Source organism: Dinoponera quadriceps, unplaced genomic scaffold (assembly GCF_001313825.1).
Source record: "Dinoponera quadriceps isolate SergipeBrazil2010 unplaced genomic scaffold, ASM131382v1 scaffold405, whole genome shotgun sequence".
Taxonomy (NCBI): domain Eukaryota; kingdom Metazoa; phylum Arthropoda; class Insecta; order Hymenoptera; family Formicidae; genus Dinoponera; species Dinoponera quadriceps.
In genome coordinates, this window is record NW_014554754.1 from 3,521,426 (window position 1) to 3,542,134 (window position 20,709).

At 47.9% G+C, this 20,709-nt stretch overlaps 1 protein-coding gene and 1 long non-coding RNA gene across 2 annotated transcripts in view; both read right to left on the minus strand.

The window, feature by feature from the left end:
* LOC106741318 overlaps nucleotides 1-20,709 on the minus strand; it is a 206,265-nt gene that overhangs the window by 168,033 nt on the left and 17,523 nt on the right. The gene's annotated exons all lie outside the window — the stretch shown is intronic.
* LOC106741319 lies at nucleotides 1,669-2,123 on the minus strand. Its single transcript, XR_001374167.1, has 2 exons — nucleotides 1,919-2,123; nucleotides 1,669-1,818 (listed from the first exon to the last, which is right to left on the minus strand). It is a non-coding gene; the product is annotated as an uncharacterized LOC106741319 (long non-coding RNA).

The window sequence follows — 20,709 nt, forward strand, 5'->3', positions numbered from 1 at the left end:
AGCCTCCGTGCATACATCATTTTCTTTCGTCTACATCCAACGCGAGCGAATATTAGCTGTTCTAGCTCCGAGCTATCGATAGCGTTGCAGCGCGCGCGTACATACATCCGCGCGGTCTACCAACATGTCGTGCACTCTCTACAACTGAATAAGGTACGCTCGTATTGCGTTCGGTTGCTATCTGGCTCCCGAGGCATTGCGCGCTCACTATTACGACGTGAAATCACTCCGCCGAAGAGAGAGAGAGAGAGAGAGAGAAGCATGCGTCGTGCCGCGCTTTCTCATATGATCTCCGTGCAAGATTCCGCGAGACTTCGGAGGAACCCTTCGCAACGCTGCTTGTAACACAAATCTGCAGGGCCGGGAGAGACAAGAAGGGTGGCAACGCCTGGTGTGTGCGCCAAACTTCCTTTGAACTTCCGCCGCGCGCTATATACGAATAAGTTGAAATGTAAGCGCGTACAGTCGGGGCTTTGTAACGCGAAATCCCAACGTTGAGAGGGCGGCTCGACTTCCGCGCTCGAGACGCTCCAGCCCTTATTTAAAGAAGTCATTTCCCTCTCGCGGAAGTCCCTCGAATTTTCGTGGTGTTCACCGGCGATATCGTCACTACCGTTACCGCAATCACTGTTGCTAGAATCCGATGTTAATTAGAGGGGTATGTGCGGATGATAGTTTGTTTAATGAAATTCCACTCGAGCTCCACGGCTCAATTAGGTATGCGAGCTACAATGCATATTCAAAGACACATTTCCATAAGTTTAGCGCTATTAAAGATAATCGAATCGCGTCGGGAGGTGCAAATAATATGGATAACTCCGGGCGTCACTCGCGCCCGAAACGCTCGCGAGTGATCGCGCTCGAACTTCAACACGATGCATTCATATCGACGATCCGGGGTGAAAGCGTATCGACCGCGACACACCCGCTCTTAAATCGCGAATATAATATTAAATTCTAACAGCTTGTCCGCGCAATACGGACCGCCCGACGATAAGAACAGAATTATTACGCCCCGGATCACCCGCCCGTTTCTCTCCCTTCCCTTCCTCTCTCTCGCGACCAGCGCAAGAAACGTCGTCCTCCGAGCGATTCATAGGTCCCTCGAAACAGCGCACGCTTCAAATTAGACACTTTGCGCGATCCTTTAATATGCATTTTGCATTCGGCGCGACGTAAGCGGATAGAGCGCGGACAAATTTGCCTCGATATCGCCGCGTAATTCCGACCCGCGCGTACGAAGATTCGCCAAGTTCGACTCGGTTGACACCTCTTTGCCTTGAGACATATTCTACTACGTAGGATTAAATGTGTGTCAATTTAAATGGTCACCCGCTAATTTGGAGGATTACGTAATTGGCGCTATATCCGCCGGGTCTCTATTGAGCCGCCGTGAAACTTCGCTCGTCACGCCGAAACTAAACGGAATTATCGCAGCTGTTACACATCCTTCCCCGACGTATTCTTGAGAAAGGGGGATATATATATATAATATGTGTGCGTCAAGAAGGACATATATTAAATGATGCTTCCAACAAAGTTTCCATCACGTGGCAGCTTTCCAATAACGCATTTCCTCCTTCTTCGGCGAACGAGTGGCGAAACACAATTGCGCTCTGCACGTACGACGGATAAAAAATCACTTCCGCCGTTTGTGATTTTCTATCTGGTGCGCGTCTCTGTGTCAATAAATGCTGATGCGCACGTTGCACGATTTCCGTGCTAAATAATGAGACACCAATCCGGCGGCGCGTCATCGTGGAAGAAAACACTTATTGTATCCCGTCATCGTCCGAGGAATCTCCGACTGTCCGGCCGCTGAAAGACGACAAGCGCATCGATAAACCGCACGTATCAACGCGATTGCAAGAAACGCGGCCGTGTATTTTTAATCAAAGTTATTATTTGATCGACATACCTGGAAAACAGCGCGGGTTCGACGCTAACGAAGTACAGCGGCACGATTCGACACGCCGCGTCGGGATATCCTGTGCTTTTTAGCAACACTTCCGCGATTGATTTACCGCGAGTTTACGAGCAATACGAGAACGCGCAAAAAGTCAATAAGGACCGGCATCGAAATCCGGATTGCTCCCCTCGGAAATTTGCATTCGCGCGGCTCATCAACGGCTCTATCGCACATCCGAAAAGGCGCATAAAGGCGTGCGACGCGCGACGCATTCGCTTAATTAACCACTCAAATTTAATAACTCTAATCGCGCGGTCTCCCACCCACCGGCGTTTCATCTGCAATTTAAATAGCGCCTCCTCCTGTTGCAATTTCGTCGCACAAATATTTGCGCGACCGGAGAAGGCCGCGATGAAGAAAGGAAAGAAAAAGAGGGAGAGAATCGGACGATTCTCTCCGCTCTCTTCTCTCGCGGTCGGATTAATTCGATGATCGATCCGCGCTTCTCTCGAGGTAAAAGGTCGCTCGTCACTGTCCTCGGTGAGGTCACGAGACATTCGACGAAATAATTTTAATCCGCTAAACGGGTGCGAGGGATTAACGAAGGCCATAATGGTATTTTGGGAGCAGCCGTAACGAGCCGTCGTTCATTTGCCGCGATAGCTGCTGTGAGAGAAAGAGAGGGGGGAGTATTATTCTCAAAATAAGCCCTTGGAACAATAACTGCGTCTATGACTAAGTACATCCGGTTAATAGCCGGCCCCGGCTGGTTCGCGTTTAATTCGCGCGCGGTAATAATAGAAGCGGCGTGACATTTTTACCGTGCAAGCTGTGTTCCGCGACATTAACACGAGCAAATATCTCGCGGCGGGTGTGCTAATAGCGACCGATCGCGTCCGACGTACGAACGATGTTTCGATAACACGAGCTGCGGGGTGAGTCCACAAAGGGCGGACTCGCTTTCGGTAATTGCGTGTAAAGCGAACTCCGACAACAATTTCCGCGCGGTCTTCGGCCCGGCACTCGTCGATTCGCGAACTGCGGGCGCAACTACAAACTGCTTTTCGCCGGAAATAATTGAAATCTGTTGCGCGAGGAAAGTCAGCGGGTCGGCGGGCGGATTCGGGTAATTTGCGAGAGCCCCCGCGGGAGCGCCGGCCGAGGGGGATAAATCGGCCGGAGGTTGGGAATCGGAAGAGCGTAACGAATCCTGGGGATTCATCTCGAACGCGACGGCCGGGACGAACCTTCTCGGTTAGGTGATCACTCAAAACCCGTGTCGCCCGTGAGACGTTCTGATAGAAACAGCGGAAATGTTACATCGCGGACTTGTTGCGCAAATTGAAAGAGAAAAAGCTTCGGCACTGATTCCCCGTTGGTTCCGCCGCGAGTAATATGAAGTGTTACGAGATCAAATATAAAGAATGTTATATTTATATTAAAAAGAAGAAAAAAAAAGTATATATATATAGAAGAAAAGTGTCGAGACTAAAATATTATTTTGTTTTTGGATTCTAAAATCCCGTTGAAGGTGTAGAGTTAAAATAAATAAATATGCAATAAAATGCGTGAATCTAAAATTGACGCATTTGCTACTATTAACTGAGCTGTTGCATCAGAACTCGGAAATTACAACTTCTGTTTTCTCAATGAAAGGATGAATTTCTCGCAACGCGACAGAAAATATCGAGGGGGAGCTTACAAATGAATTTTTTTCAAACTGAAAGGAATCGAAAGGCGATCAGTTTGAAAGGCACAAGGAGGCAGGTAAATTGCCTGAAACGACGGAGCGAAATGTTATAGAAATGGAACGATGCATTAAATTATTTTCGCAGAGGCAACAATCCGCGCGCGAGGGGAATTTAAATTAGCGACGCCCAAAGAGGTTTAATTCCCGCTTGCGCGCAGATCTGATTGGCATTATGCAAGAAAATGTTAATTAAATATCAGACTTCAGCGTAAATAAAGTTCTTTGCCGCTATGAATATCTCGCTGTCACGGGAGTTCGCGCGGATCTCACTCGTCTGTGTTTATAAGTGCGTTATTCACGCGCGTTGCGTTGCCGCGCGGTGACCCGGCATTATCTCGAGAGATGCTCGACATAAACGTATCGAATAATCAGTCATTTGCAGATTCGACGCGCCGAAAATGGGGAATAATAGGAAAAGCCGCGACGGAAACCCGCGATGAGCCCTGTTGCAGCGCGCTTCCACCGTTGAAAGAATTTTACGCACTCGGCGCACGCGTTTTATCTCCGTGCATATATACTGTATATGCGCGTTGAAGAATCTGACGAGTGTCGCGCGCACTTCATCCGCGCCGCTGTGAAAAACGCGACGTTCGTTAAATTTCGCGGCGTGCCGCAAGATCAAGTGGCATTTTAATAGTCGCCGTCGAGGGGGAACGCATTTAATGAAGATGCGCACTCCGACGGCGGAAGAAACGGGCACTCTTTCCGCCACAGCTCCCACGGCGAGTGATAAAAATTTCGTGGCATTCAAGCAATGCGTTTACGAGGTATCGTTAATCATCCGTCACGGCTGCACGGAAAAACTTTTTGCCGCGGGCGCTGCTATTTTGCAGCGCGGGTCCATCGTGTTCTCCGTTAGATTGAAACGGCAGATGCATTCTGCGAGACAAATTTTTAACTTCGTCCGATTCTCTCGGCATTATTTACCGTATAAAAATGACAAACCCTTTATATCCATATATACAAAATATATTTATAGAGTTTCAAAACTCTGTTGAAATCCTAATTACCTACGCTTACGGTCAAATTTGACGTCACATCTACTTTTCCAAGATATGCAAACCTAAAGTGACGCATAAACTAGTTGAAGTTTTTATTCAAGTTTGTTCACTTATACGGCATGAATTTACGTGCGCGGTGCGATTTCTCTTTTTTCACCCAGTTATTTAACGTTGAAGTAAAAACGTCCTTCTAACTTTCGTCCCTTGCGTCCGTCGCAATAGCGAACGCCGGACCGACTGAGAGCGCGATTCGATACAAACATCGATATCTCCGCTTCTAGACTTCAAGTAAAGCTCTTTTGAAAAGTTAAGACTGGCGTGCTTCTGATAAACGAACGGTTGTCACTTTACGAGATAAGGATTAATTAGCGAAACTCGATTTTCGCGATAGGAAACTACAAAGTATTAATTTCCAGTGAATATAAAATGCGATTAAAAAGGAGAAATAACAAGTACAGCTTTCTTTCGACGTGTCCAAAAGTCAGAATATTAAAATACTTTTCTTCAAAATGATTCGCTTCTTTGGCGTTTACATTCGATAACTTGTTTCACTTTACATCGACAGCGTAACATTCCCGACTTCGCGATGCGGAACGAATTGCCCGGGCCGTTAAACCGTCGCGTCGATTATCAGCGGGAAGTTAAGTCGTTAACGTGTGTACTCGTGGTCGGGACGCTAATCCAAAACACGATGACCGTCCGGAGCCGCGCGCCAGGAAGCTCGTCGTCGTCTCGGCGAAGGTAGATCGAGCGTGCATCGACAAGCAGACGAGAAGCGCCCGCGTTCGCTCGCGGAGGCGAAAAAGAGAAAAGCGAGGGAAAAAAGGGGGGTGGCGGTGAGATGCGGCAGAGTGGAATCGTTGATTTATGCGCCTGATAAGAAGATGCGGAACAGGCAGCCGAAGTCCGCCGTCATCTATCTTCGTTGTTCGCAACGCGCCGGCGTTCGCCCCGCGCACCGTTGCGGGGAAGACGCCCGAACTTCCGCACGGCGCACGGGCTGAAGAATTTCCCGTGGGATATTTTGTAATTTAACGGGTGAAAGGGTGCCTCCCTCTTCCGACACCGAAAGAGAGCATCCAGAGGACACGAGACGGCGCGTCGCGACGTAACGCGTCCCTTCGGCGCTGCATTCTCGGTGCACCGCGCACGAGTTTCCGGGTATTTGAATATTCTCGTCCCGTCTCGTCTCGTCGCCGAGACAGGCAGCGAGACGCGCGGATAACGCGGATAAATAAAAACGCGAAAGAATCACCGTCGAGACTGCTTAAAATCTCATCGAGAAGAAAGGCGCCGGTTCTTGAGTTCGCAGCCGTGCAAATTCGTCGTCGTTCATTTCGACGCGGTGGGGTTTCGCGGACTCCGTTTTTAGCTTCGACTCATCGGCGAGTGAGTGCCCGTGCAGTGTTTGTAATCCGAAATACGAACTTTGTATTCGCAAGCTGTTTAAGCATACCGCCGGGCAAGGAACGAATTTAATTAAAAGCCCCACGCGGCGAGTGAGCGAGCGCCCCGAGGGATGAAAGGCTCTTACTTCATTAATGACGACCCCTCCTTACGACGGAGTCGTCATTTAGCCGCCTGAAAGCGTAGAACGGTTTCTCATTCTGTTTTCTCATTTTACGACGCCCCAGTCGGCGGTGTTTTTCGCGAAATACACCGCTCTTCGGAGAAAGAACGCAGAATTCTATGCAAATAACGGCGCCGTCTCTTTCTCTCGCGCACGACTGCAATATAGCCGGGGCGCGAAATACTTGCCGGCGCCACAATTTACAAACGTAAAATACCCAGACGTCTTTCTGCGTAATGGATGAACCGTTCAGCCGCTGTTGCATCATGCGAGTCGATAAATCGATTTTTTCCCATGATCGCATTCCTTTTGCCGTACAATGACTGTTATCTACTTCTCGGTAATAATACAACGAGATGCACTTTAGAGAGCAAGGAGGTCAATTAACAGAGCTGCGTTATAGCGTGATAAATTCTCGCGAATGTAAATTTTTATTCGCGCAAAGTGCCACATTTTTCAGCCTATAGCCAATTCCCCGAAGTTATCGGGAACCTCGACATTTCGAACGAGGAAAAATGGACTCGGGGTAGGTCAAAGGATCTATCGTTAAAAAATTAAGATCGAGCGTTCGAGGAAGGTTTCCCAGCGTATAACCTGCGCACTTCTTAATTCCAATTAATGGGAACGAGCCGTCTTCGTTAGCGAGAATCCGTTACGGCGTGGTCGAACTTGCGGTAAATGAAAAATCGTCGAGACGGCGGAATGATTGCACGTCATCCGGCGTACACGCACACGATACGCCGCAACTCTTCGCAAAAATTCGATCGTTTCTCTCATTTTCACCGGTCGATCACCAGCAGCCAGGTCAAAGGAGAGTGTTCGTCGCGCAATTAACGACGCGTAGCTACTCGCCGAGCTTTCTCTCCTTCTCTCTTTCTCTCTTAATCCCAGACTCCTACGCCCGAAGAGTGGACCTTCATCCGTCTTTAAATCAGTTCCAGGGTCCGCGGAAGCGTGCGAATGACAGGCTCAGCAGTTCGCCGAGCAAGCACAACTTTTTAGCGGCCCGCCGCCGCCGTAGTCGTCGCCATCGTCGATCCAACCCCGTCCCGCCGCCGACGCCCCAGGTCGATCTTCCCGCCAGCTCGCTAGTTTCCGCTCCGCTTTTTCTCTCTTTGTGCCCACCGCCTCCACCCATGTCTACCCTCTCCGTCTCTCTCTCTCTCTTTCTATTTTTACGTCTCATTTTCCAACGACGCAGAACGCGACGACGTTGGAAAATTTGCCTTCGACCTTCTCTTTCTTTAGCCAGCTGCGAAGCGAGAGATCGTCGCTCGCTCGCCGACGCTCGATGGCTTTCAAACCGGCCACCGGACCCGCCGTGCACACAGGATCCCGAACAAGCGGCGAGATTCCCCCTCTGTCGAAGGAAACACGGGGCGGCGTGTCAGGACCATAACCCGGCACCCTTCCCGCACGATAAGTGAGCGCCAAATTGCTCTCGTTACTTTGTATTCGGCGCGCCATGAATAACACCCGCTGCCGAGCCCCGCGTCAACGCCGACTTTCGCTTCAACTTCACGACGCGGCTTTGATCTTCGAGCCGGCGCTCCTCGCTCCCACCCAGGACACCGACTGCCTCTGCATGTCGAGATCCCAGGCTGATTATTGACAGGAATGCTTTCACTTCCGGTCACTATAGTAACACTTGCTAGAAAAACGGCTCTCCTGACTATAATTCTTTCACCACGATGATTACGAATAGCAGATATTATTCCCTCGGCGGCAATTATTTCAACGGCAATGAAATTAATTAACGATTATGTCAAGTTAACGATTATAAGATCTTGATGTGATAAGAATGTCGATAGTGTGAGTGGGTCGAACGTGAAACGAGATATCGTTTCGCGATTACTTTCAAGTGGATTCTCCCCTCTGAACGGAAATCTAATTTGGGAATTCAATCGACGGGATATTTAACGGCAACGATTAGAATCCGACGACGCGAATAATGGCCTCTGTCGCGAATCGATCACAAATTCGACATGGAATTTGCGGTTGGAAGGCCGCATGTCCAAATATCTTGAATTTCTCCGGAATATTAATCTAACTGTAATATACGAAGTGAGGTCATTATTGCGGTGCGCCTCGCGCACGATCTATGAGGGATGGAACGTGCGCTTTGATAATGCATCTATCTCCAGAGGCAACAGTTGGAACTTCACATCCGTTTAATCTCGCTATCATACAGAGATTACAACAGCGCAACTAGTCGATTGTGTAACGACACACGATATATTTCGCGTGGGGAATTAGATTTATCGCGTCCCCCGCGCGGATTCGTATTCGTCGCACAAAAGATGCAGGACGCGCGTCGCGTATGCGCTTGCATTTCAAAGCGACGAGATATAACGCAGACGGGAGAGAGAGAGAGAGAGAGAGAAAAATAAAGGGAAACAGGGAAAAAGGCTGACACACGGACATCGATCAACCGAGGACGGGGCGAGGAATTTCAAGTTCCCGCGGCGTTTAATCCGCCCCGATTGCGATTTCCCGAAAGCGAAAATTCGCGCATCGCGGTCAACGAAAAACATCAAAATCCGCCGAGTGGAGTATCGAATAAAGTCATCAGCGAGATATCAAAGCGGGCGCCCGAGCGCAAAATTCAACACTGCCGAAGAATACCGTTTTATATCTGGAATCGCAGTCCCGCCTCGACAAAGCGGCCGTAACTCTCGAAACGGGATCGGTTATAATACGCGCGAAACACGCAACAAGCCCCCAATATCGGTAAAATCCAATATCAATCGTTTATCGAGGTATCGATCGGCCGTCAGAACGACCAGAAATAATGACATCGGAAAGCCACGACCGATTGGTATGCATAGAGGTAAAATCGCAGTATCTCCCCGCCTTGCTCTCTCACTCGTTTGCCTCCTCCTCTTCGATCCCCCCTTTTCATTTATTCATCTTACGACAGTCGATTCGATGCCGAGTTATCACGCGCGCGCTCCCGCCGTTGCTCAAGTGGATCGCGCTGCCGGTTATGCCGAAATTGCGCAGGTAGATAATGCGTTTAACGTACTCCCGCGGCATCCCCTCCGAGTTTCAGCCCCAGTTTCATCCCTCTGCTATCGGCGGCGGGCATGTGCGCCGCGGCGAGAACGCGGACAGCCGTACGCGGCTATTTCACGGCCGTTGAACGCCTCGCGATGGAACGATCAACATCGGGATAAATTTCGCTGCTGCTCCCGCGGGAGGAGCTGCGTGCAAAGTAACAATGGAACGAACGATGGGAATCCACGATAATTGAAACGTCAGTTGCGAGATCCGCGGTAGCGAAGTCGCGAAATTTCGAGATCGTTTCACGCGTCGACCGCGTTCGCTCACAACGCTGACAAGGCCTACCAGGTACTGGTGGAAACCTAAGCAGCAAGACGTAATCCGCGTCGAAATTTTGGACTTGTGCCCGTACAGGAAATTTCTCCGAATCTAATTCAGATCCGTCCCGCCTTCCCAAAATAATTATGGATTCTAGTTGGGAGACCTTCTACGTAGATTTCGGTTAAAAGTGTAATCTTCTAAATATACGATTCTAAGTAGGAAACATAAGCAGAATCTATTTGGTCTCATCCTTAACGTTTTCTCAAAGATTTTTTCTGACTTTTCTAATTTTCTGCTTTTTCTGATTTCCATTTTATACTACGATTGAATATACGAAATATTATAAGTATTTAATAGTAATAAGTATTTAAATATTTAAATATTTAAAAATACAAACCCATTTAGTAACCTCCTAATTTGATATTCTGTCAAACTGTCACTCGACTCCGACGATGCAGCGCACAACCAATCAGCATTGCGGAAAAGAGACTTCATTCCATGTTTAGGATAAGAATGAGAATTGGTATTGTAATGGGATAACCTATTTTCAAAAAAGTTATTCTAATCGGAATCTATGCTTTATATGGGTAAATCTGAGAAAATTTCTACTGAAATAAAATGTGACGATGATGTCTTATATTTCCGTTTTCGCTATCGTCATCAAAATAGATTGTTTTACAGTAATATCAAAATTAAATCCGTGGAATCTGTAGTTCAAGAGAGAAGTTAACAAGTGTAATATTATCCAAGTAGGTTTTTATTAGGCCGGCTAAGTGGGCGCAAACTATTCTTAGGAGGCAAAGTAGCATCAAAATTTCGATTCGGGAAATAGTAAATAAATGGACTAACTGCAGTCGAATTTTTGGAATTTTTAGGAATTTTCCATAAGGAGAATAATCGACTATGGTCGGCCAGTTCGCTTATTGCTTGCCGCTTACGTTCTTATGTGTGCCATGAATCTCGAAGGCTCTCTCCGTACGAACCACACTTTCCCCGTTTTCGTCGAGCTTTTAACTTACTTCCGGCGCACCGAGGGACGGAGACTCCCGCCGAAACGCGACCGCGACGTGAACTCTCACTGCGGGACAGACGTCGACGAGGACCTTTCGTCCGGGAATTTCCCCAGGAGAATGCGCGAGAGCGAGAGGATCGCGTCGGCGAAACCTCGACAACGAGTTCGGAGAAATCGCGAACGAAGAACGAACGGCCGCGGCGCGACTCGTCTACGTGTTTGCGAAGAACGAGCGGACTCGTCAGCGTGACTCTATCGGCATACCGGAACTTTCGTCGTGCTTCCGTCGCGCCGTTGGAGCGCGTTCCGCTATCGGCAAACAGACGTCTGGGGACATCCCGGCCTTGCGCACGGCTTCCTCGGCAAAGTTTCGCTCCGCGCGTCTCTCGTGGGAACGACGATACCTCCCCGGATCTACGTTGTTTCATAATTCACGCGTCATCGGGTCGAAACGGAAATCTGCCTCTCGTTTCCTCGTCCTTTCGCCGTCGAGACGCGCACGCCTCCGCACAAGTCGCTGCACGACGGAGAGTGCTTGCGGGTGCAAAGTACCTCACGGATTGACCGAAACGCGTCTCCTCAATCTCGCGACTCGAATCGCTCGATCATCGATTTTCATACTCGTCGGCGGGATCCTTTTTGTGATTAGAATCATTATAATAATTGTAGCTGCAAATATTTTTCTCAGCGTATAAGATATAGTTAATTGCATCGAAAAAATAGCTGGAACAATTAATAGGAAGCTAATGAAATTGGAGGCAAAAGATGCATGCTTTTTGAGAGAGAATTACATTTGCCGATCATATCTCGAATAATCCGATCATCGGTGGAATTTTTGCACTTCGCAGTACCAACGCACCATTCGCCGCTGCTTGTTCCGCCTCTTATAATACCAGTAGCGTTCCGTGTCCGAAAATAAGCAGGCTCGCAAATTGCGTGACAAACGGCGTGCGAGCGCGACAAAATGCGACGCGAGAAAAACGATGCAGGAAAAGACAAACACTCCTCCTCGCGGAGGTTGGGAAAGCCGGAGCTGTAAAAGCGGAGGAAAATAGAGGCAGCCGCGCGCGAGCTCACCGTCGCGTTAGAACGTCGAAACTGCCGATACGTATATAGAGCAACCCCGATGAGCCGCCGGGTAGCCCGTTTGTTTTGAAACTCAACATGGACCGGCAGATGGAGAGCATCCGATAGAGGCAATAGAGGGGAGCCGTCCGGTCGATTCGGCCGGGCAATGATACGTAAAGGGCTCGGCGAGTTAACGCAGTCCGGTGGGAAAGAGACAGAGAGAGAGAGAGCCGGAAAAAGGAAGAAAAGGAACCGGCGCAGGACGATAAGCGAGACCGAACGAGAGGCTATAAAAGAGGAAGAAGAGATAGAGCGAGAGAGAGAGAGAGAGAGAGAGAGAGACAAATCGAGAAGGAAAGGGAGAGAGAAGAAGAAAGAAATACGCGCACACTCGCATGCATTCGAACGTCAATGCGCGCGCGAGGGTGTAAAATAGAGGACGTAGAGACAGTCATTGTGTAAGCACGAAGCCGGTACAGCAACGTAATGCACTTAACGTTATCTACTCCCCTTTTCGGTCCGCAACTACTCGACGACTGTCACTCCATTTCCACCCTACCCACCCGTATGTCGCTTCCTCTCGAGCAGCGCGATGGGCGCTCCCCCGTCCCCTCCACTCGCGGTGTTCCGCACCCCCACTTGAGTCCATTCGCGCCCGCACGCTTACATAAATGACGGGCGCTGGCCCGTTACGTGTCAGACGTGTGTCGATGCAGCCGAGTGCGGTTTTACGCGCGGACGCGCCTCTTCCGCGGGGACGAGGGAGGTGGCTATCTCGTTTATTGTCACGATTATGACGCGGGTGATGCGGCCCACCCTCCTATTGAGAATGCAAATTAGAGCGATACGTTTGCAGATTGTCGATATGTCGAAACTTGCGAGAGAGCGGAGAAGGACGCGCCCACCGTTGTTTGCGATTGTTTCTAACCGCTGCTGAATTGCGCAATTCGCCTTTGACGTTTTATTTCGACCGATAGACCCCCGACGAGCCGCGAAATTCCTCACTGTCTCATTACGACGGTAATCGACTGCCGTAGAGTCACTGAATAATTTTACAATTGTGCCCTCATATTAATCTCTTTACAAACAACCAATCGTGTAGAATTATGCTCCACCGCGTGTATTTTGTTAGTAATGAAGGAGAAAGTGACGATATAATAAAATAATAATAATTATTATTATTATGAAGATTATTATTACTGTTTGTACATATTGTAGTGTTAATATTGCAAGTAGTAATAATTATGTATGTGGTAATCATGTTAAATAACAATGAGATAAAATTATCAGTTTAAATTATCAGTGCTCTTACGCTACAGCGAACCAACATCCATCTAGATCAATCCGATGCGCACGGTCGAGAGTAACTTTCAAGTTGCGCCCCGATTGACCCTAATTTTATTAATTACCGTGGATCTACTCTGCCCCAGTTACGGAAGACATTAACCCTCTGATGCCCTATTCAATTTACGCCTTATCTGAAGTTTTACATAATAAACTTTAGAGCGATGGTTAAATTTTCATATTGCTCTCGTTAGTCGTAATATGCCGAGTGTATAGAGTAAAACAAAGATCTCACGAAAACTATGTTCCCTGCGATATCAAATTCTCGTCACCGGGAAATTTCGTTGTCAGAGTTTTACATTCAACTCGAATCTCTCGTCGCGGCCTGAAAATTCTTTCGCCAATTAGAACAAATGTTGATTGCTTGAGATATTTGCAACTAAAGTTGACACGTTTTATACGTGTGCCTTGAGATTAGCGTGCTTGTTTTTAATTTCTATTTCTAACATTTTCCAAACTAAAAGTAAGATTTTGATGAAAAACCACGATGATATTAAAGACTAATATACAGACATTATAGAGAAATTTCAGAATTATTGACCATATTGTCTTGAAAATACAGCGATGTTCATAACTTATAGCAATATCCGTGACCTCCTCGATGCGCCGCTAAAAATGCAACAGCGAGCTATAGAACTTCCTTAGAATTTAGCGTAGTAAGTGGGACGCACGCGTCGCGTTTAATTCGGTACACATATACACACATACACACACGTAAGAGAAAAAGCAAACTGTCCGCGGTATACGGGAGCGAGTTGATTCCACGGCGCATCGGCGGGTCAACGTTGAAAGTTCGACGGCGAAGTTCGAGCGTGGACGCGCAACGCGGCCATTGTTATCGGTGTGTCCCCGCTGGCGAATTTATGCGCTCGCGTATATACGCCGCACTTACGCTGTGCCATAAACCAACTCGACCGCCGCGTAATGCCTACTCCAGGCCTTTAATACGCGATCGGGGAATAAAGGGAGTTAGCATAACGCGCGCCGGTACAATCAAAGGTACGCCGGTAATCAACGTTTCGGGCGCGCACGCGCATTTAGATGCAGCGGCCACATCAGTTGCATCGCAATAGATTCGCTCGCTCGCGCGAATGTCGGTCGCGATCGAACGAACGGGCGCGAGGAGGAGTCTTTAAAAATGCGCCGCGAGATTTGCGATTCATAGAACGCGCTCCCGCGGGATGTATAACGAACGGGAACGACAGTGCGCGATCGGCGCAAATATCAAATATGAAATCCCGGCGGGAGTACAACGGTCGAAAAAAAAAGACACGCATTAAATCGAAGAGCGCGAACCGGACGCGCGATCGCCGCGACGAGCGTGTCCGAGCGCGGCTGGCGACTTGGGACGCGTAATTAGGCCGATCACAGCTGGTAATTATGCGAGCTCTCACTCACGCGCGACAACTGTCCACGTGGATCGCCTCCAGCGGAGTGCGGAAACGGCCGTGATAAGCGTAGCGCACGCTTCGCCACGAAGAAACGCGGAAATACATGTAAGTCGTAACGTGGCCGCTTTGTTAAGGAGCAAAGTGGAGGAACAAGTAGCTGCCATATCGTATCTCCGAAGGGTTAGTTCGTTAGTTAGTAGAAGCAGCCGCGTTATAATCAGACGGCGGAAAACGAGTAGAAATGACCGGCTTTATAGTCGGGCGAGCTACGGATAAGTGGAAAAAGCCGCGTTGGTCGGATACTGTAAGTACTGATGTTGAAGATAGCTAACTAGTATAACTTTTATCAACAATTATCTTATCAATGGTGTTATTTTATCATTATAACATATTGCGTAATTTGTGGGTGTGTTACTATAATGTCAATAATAATGACTTAATATGCATATTGCTATTTTTGTAGTTAAAACTGAGAAGTAATTAAAGCCGCAACAACTGTAATTATGGAAAAATAACTATGATCTCTATCAGTGTCGAAAGTAATTATGGAAATCCCGCGATTAACAAAATAATTAGTCGAACTCGTTATATTTCTTATGGTCATGTAATTAGTTGAAATTATAAGTACGCGCGCAACTTTGTATACGGACAAAAGAAGTCGACAAACAAATCAAGAATCGACTTTGCTTTTTCGCATCCACCCAGCATAAGCTGTGCACCGCGACGTAATTAAGGAAAATGTTGGCTTGTCGCAGCTTTTTATTGCACCCTGGAGGTGTTTTTCTTGCGGATTTTCATTGTATCCATCCCACTGGATGGGGTAAGACAATAAAACGAAGCATTATAGCATATTTATAAGCATTATTAACATTTTTGTAGCACCCGAGGGATACATCGATGTAGATATCCAGCATGTTCCGTTTGAAAATTTATAAGAATACGAAGTTATGGTACATACATCACGCGATAAGGATCACCCCGAAATCCGTGAAACCGTTTCCCTTACTTTTATTCGAGCGGCGAGTATATCTGAACCGATCGGTCAATCGCTTTTTAAGTGGCGCCATTGGCGATATTACAAATATATGAAACGGGAAACGTGGGAAATGTCGAGATACAAATTGTTTTTCTATGAACTCGACAATGTTATCAATGCAGAGTCTATCCGATTCCACCGACAAACTCACGGGATAGATTCCACATAAAAGAATAAGAAAAAAATTTTAGGAAATATATGTCCTCAAACGCTTAATTTCTGAGATATAGCTGCCACAATTTCAGTTTTGAAAAACTATATTTTATTCATTAAATCGTACTTTAAAACGAATAACTAGATGCGTGCTATAATAAAAAATTGTTCAAAACCTCTGCCTCCCTTAATCAATGCATAATTGCCAAGTTTCTGCGAACATGTATTTACTAAAATTTTTACTTATATTTTAACATAACGTAAAATCTGTCCTGTGAGTTTGTCGATGGAGTTCGGATACACCTTGTGCATCGTGTAAATTGATAAAGGGCGAAGAGTCGCTACCGTTCGATGTTTAGAAAACCATTTCAAGTTCCTGTACAGCGAAGCCAGCAGAGAATAACCCGGTGTCACCGCACAGTATGCCGGCGCTATCGAAACATCTAAACGACGTCATGGCGTGCGTTTTGTGCGACAAGAGAAATCGTGCCGACCGGGACCGAACGAAATAAATCCAACAGCGGCGCGGCGCGATCAATCGGCTGCGGCGAAAAAGCGAATGAAGAGATTCGCTGGCGTCTCTGCTCGCGCGTGACCGGTAAATTGCTCTCTTTCGGTCCACGACGACAATTCACGCGCGAGCGAGAATCGTGGTCCGTTAATAAATAACCGCGTGCTAGAGTCGACGGGTTTCCGACGGATCGAATATCCTCGTCGTTCTTCACCCCCTTGCCTTTCCTCCTCGTCGTCGTCGTCGTCGTCGTCGCGTCAATAACGAGTTATCGAGCCCATTGTCCGGCGAAGATTATCTCGATGAGCGATAGTCGATGGCGCGATGAACGGAGGAAGCGGACGCGCGCGCGAAACAGTTGTTGGCGGCGTACAAGCGGGGATGCGCGAGGGAGGACGGCCGGTTATCACCTCGTCGACACGGTTATAATTGTCATCGTTATCGTTATTGCGTCACATAACCTAATTGCCATGCGACGCAGCCGTCGGCCCTTATCCCGCCGACGATTAACATCGGCGACACGGCCGGGAACACGCCGCGTTCATCCATATGCAGGTAACGCCGGGTAACGGATCCCGCGCGGAATCCGCGCGTCGCGAATAAATTTGTTGTCGCTAATTCGCGGCGACGACGGAGGAGCAGGCGGAGAAGTCGGGACGACCGACGCTTGTAAAATACATTATTCCGTCGTAAATGCGCGTACATTGCAACAAACAGCACGAACGATTACGCCGGGCGGAAATTGCACGTGGGCTGTCGATGAAACCGTCGATGGCTCTCTTAATGCCCGCGAGAAAAATACGCATCTGACTTTGTACCACCGTCGCGTCGCATGGTGAGACGGGTTTATTACCTTTTTTCAATATTCGATATCTCCGTAAATAGATGTGGAATTGAGCGATAACAATTTGTGTGCGTTGAAACAACATCTTTGACTTATTTTCGATAGATAAACAAAATAAATTATATATATATATATATGTATATTTTTTGATAACGTAACATATCACGTTCTTGTTTCTATATCAAGCACGAAATGCGAGCGTGTTTATATTATTTCAAAGCACAATATGAAAATTTAAATTATACATAATTTAAGGAATATATCCCCAATTCTATTTATTATATTAGTCGAATTTTGGAAGCCTTTGTCCCACTGTGCATCTCCCCGAGCGCTCCCTATTTTTGGAATATTTAACGTAATACGTTGTAATCGACATTTTAGGGAAGAAAACAAAACACCCGACTATACCATTATTGGATAATTACAAACATATCCGCAGTGGCAGAGGTGAAATTTCCAACGCGCATCCCAAATAAAACCGCTGCCTCCAATTCGCGCGATGTCACGCGAAAAAAACAACGAGCGGAGAGAAAGCGGCAGGAACTAAACGCGGAAGTTTCGCTTATAATGTTATAAAGTACGTGTGCATTGATGTCGATAACAAACGCGATTTATAATTCGGAGCCTCTCTCTTTTTGAGCCAGGTTATCGTGTGTTAATTGTATAAAATTTAATTAAAATTACACGGCCGCTCATGCGAATATTCCCGCGCGAAGCATTTCAACAATTTCAGTGGAAAAAGTCACGCTATAGTCGGGCGGCACTTGCGGTCGTCTTGAAAACGAACGTCATCAGTTAATTGCGCGCTTTATTCGAACACGTATTTCCGAATGGAAAAGCGAAAAAAAGAACGACAGAATCCGTTTGCATTCGTGTAACTTCTTCCGCGCGCGTCGGACTCTTTTTACGCGGTGTTGCGCGGGAAATCGCTGTGAATTGTTGCGCTTTGATTCAATAGCCTTCCAATATCTCTATGCCTCGAAGGCAATAGCAAGGCCCGTGCGCGGTAAATTAAGCCGGAGACGCGGCGGCACGCTGTCAGCCGCCCAATAACGCAATCATCGTTAGTGAGCTGCGAAATTTAATTAGTCCGAAACAGCGATTTCCTCTTTTCGTGCAATTTTCGCCAAGCACTCATCCACGATATATTCGAAGTTGTTCGTAACACTTCTTGTGCTCGTCACAAATTGACCGACCGAGGAGACGAGTTTTCCGGGTGTTCACAGAGGGTAAGAATGGAGACGCAAACTTGATGTTTTCAGTGTGGCACTCCGATAATGACAGAGTAGCCTGCGAATTCTAGCTAAACAACGCGATGAATTGTTTTCCACCGAGCTCGCGCGTGCCAAGTTTCTATTTTGTTAAGAGTTAACGGATTATTGATAGCGACCGTGCGCGCGCGCACACTTCGTAGCTTTGCCCGTGTCGTTTTATTACAGCTCACAACCGCCTCCGTAATATATGAGGTAATAATAGGGCTCCGCGGAGACACTATATCACTATTATTACTAGGCTACACGATCCAATTCCAGTGAAAGCGTGGTGTCGCACTTTTATCTCATTCTCCCGGAAATATGTACGCGGTCTTACGTGAATTCCTCTTTAAGTGGCGCATTAACGCAGCCGGGAGGACGCCAGGAAGAGGAGGCGGCGGAGGCTCGAATCGAGACGGAAGCTCGCCGCGCGTATCGCACAATGCATTGATCCGATATAACGATACCGCTCAATGGCGCTTCGATATTCGCTCGTTATCGACGTCGCTTGAATCGCCGCTAAAGCGACTCAGCGTGTACAACAACAGCACGACGACCGCTGCGTCGCGCCGTTTTATTTGCCGCGGCGCGCTAATAATTATCTCCCGCGCTTTTGTCACCGTAAGAATTTATATGTGTTATTACAATGAAGCGGAATAACCGAATTAATCGGGTCGCGCGATTATGGACGTTACGTAATAGAATTGCCGTGGAGCGAGCTAAACAAGATAATGGCGTTGCTTACGCGAGAATCAATCTTTCATTTCATTTGCGATACGCGCCGTTTCACCCGTTTCGTGTGACGAAGAAAACGGTGGATACACTATGAAAAACAAAATTCCATCCCGAAACGAATTGAACGAACTCAACTTCAGCATTGCACTTGGCGAAATGACCGATTCTTTCCGCAAAGTTTCGGCGTTCTTCCAATCTCTTCGAGTGAATCACGGCTCGATCGCAATAAACTCAATTAGACACTCGACGCGGCGGACGTCACGAGACGACTGCAAGAATTCCTTCCGCGGTGGCGAGGAATCGTGCCTGGAGAATGTCGCAACAATAAATCCAGCATTTCGTCGGCGCATTTCCGCGGGTACGTCGGGCTGCTCGTTATCGCGCTCTATCACCATTGTTGCTGAACCGCACAACCTAATTACCGCGGAAGTGAGGCGTCATCCCTTATCTCGGAGCCGATTAACTTCGTCTGTACGGCGTGGGGGAGCCAGTCAGCAAATCGCACCCGAGACACACGTTCGCGTCTTTCGACGGCCATCATGCCCATCGCGGTTACCGAACGCGTATGCACAACGAAATACGCCTCGGCTCTGTCTCGAAATAGAGAAATTCCGCGGGGACGCACACCGAATCCCGTCGCGAATGACCGCTTGCGTGACATCGGGCTGTAACGTCGGGCGCGTCAATTAACGCAACGGATTCGCTCGAAGCCGCGGTAAAATGCGGGGAAGCGTTATTCTTTTAACGAGTTTCGCAACCGAAGTTTCTCGCCGCGGGCGAAAATTACCGGCGGCACCTTCGCCCGTAATTTCGTAACTATCCGCGACTTTTAATTTCCCACGTTGAATGTCTTAGTAATCGAGTCCGGAGTGAAATTTCGTGTCGGGGCGAAGTTTATCTCAAGTTACCGTCCGCTCGTGCGCGAGTGAGGTTTTTCATTAAAAACCTATTCTCGTCGTTTCCCACTCCTCGTTTATGACACGAGGAATTACCTAATTAACGGGGACCCTCCTTTCCACGTGTGCGTGCACGTATCTCTACCACCCCCAGTCACGAGGCGCATCGGGGTGGCCGTGCAATAAAGTCATTCTCGTATTTTCTAGACCATCAAGCAGTCGATAACTTTCACCGGGGGCTTCCCGCGAAACATAAGGAAGAAAGCATATGTTCCAATATCCCCCGGCATAATCCCCAATAAACCAGACAACTCCCCCGTCTTCTTGATCCCCCCACGGAAGCGGGGATCCTTCGGCCCCCGATGAACGCGAAACCATAATTTCTTGCCTGGTCGCCTTTCCACAGGAATAATGCTAGCCCCGGCCATTAATTCCCTGACGAACACCCCTGGCAAGGACACGCATGTTGGCTGCTCTCTTCTGGCCCGTCGCGTGACTCCCGGCCAAGTCGATCCTTTGTACTACGTGCGAGCACTGGTGGTACAAGGCCCAGGCAACTTGCCGGATCCTGTCGTGAGGATCTCTCCGCGCGCGCGAATAGATCGTTTAATTTCGCCGACGACGAACATACGTCGGGAATATTGCCGGTAAGTCGCTGCCGTTAACGCCGCGAAAGGAAAAGATAATGGAAGATCCGACAAAAATGCAACGTCGAAAAACAATCTGGATTTCTCTGTCCCAATGCCGAACCAAACATTGTAGTAATGTTGTCGCTTTTAATGCGTGCATCTTTCTTTAAGTCTCGAGCATTGCTTTCTCTATGTTGAGCTCATTAGAATTATTGCATAACGTTATCGTTACGACAGCCTGTTATTGTGACCCTCTCGGCGATTAAAAGATATTGGATAACGC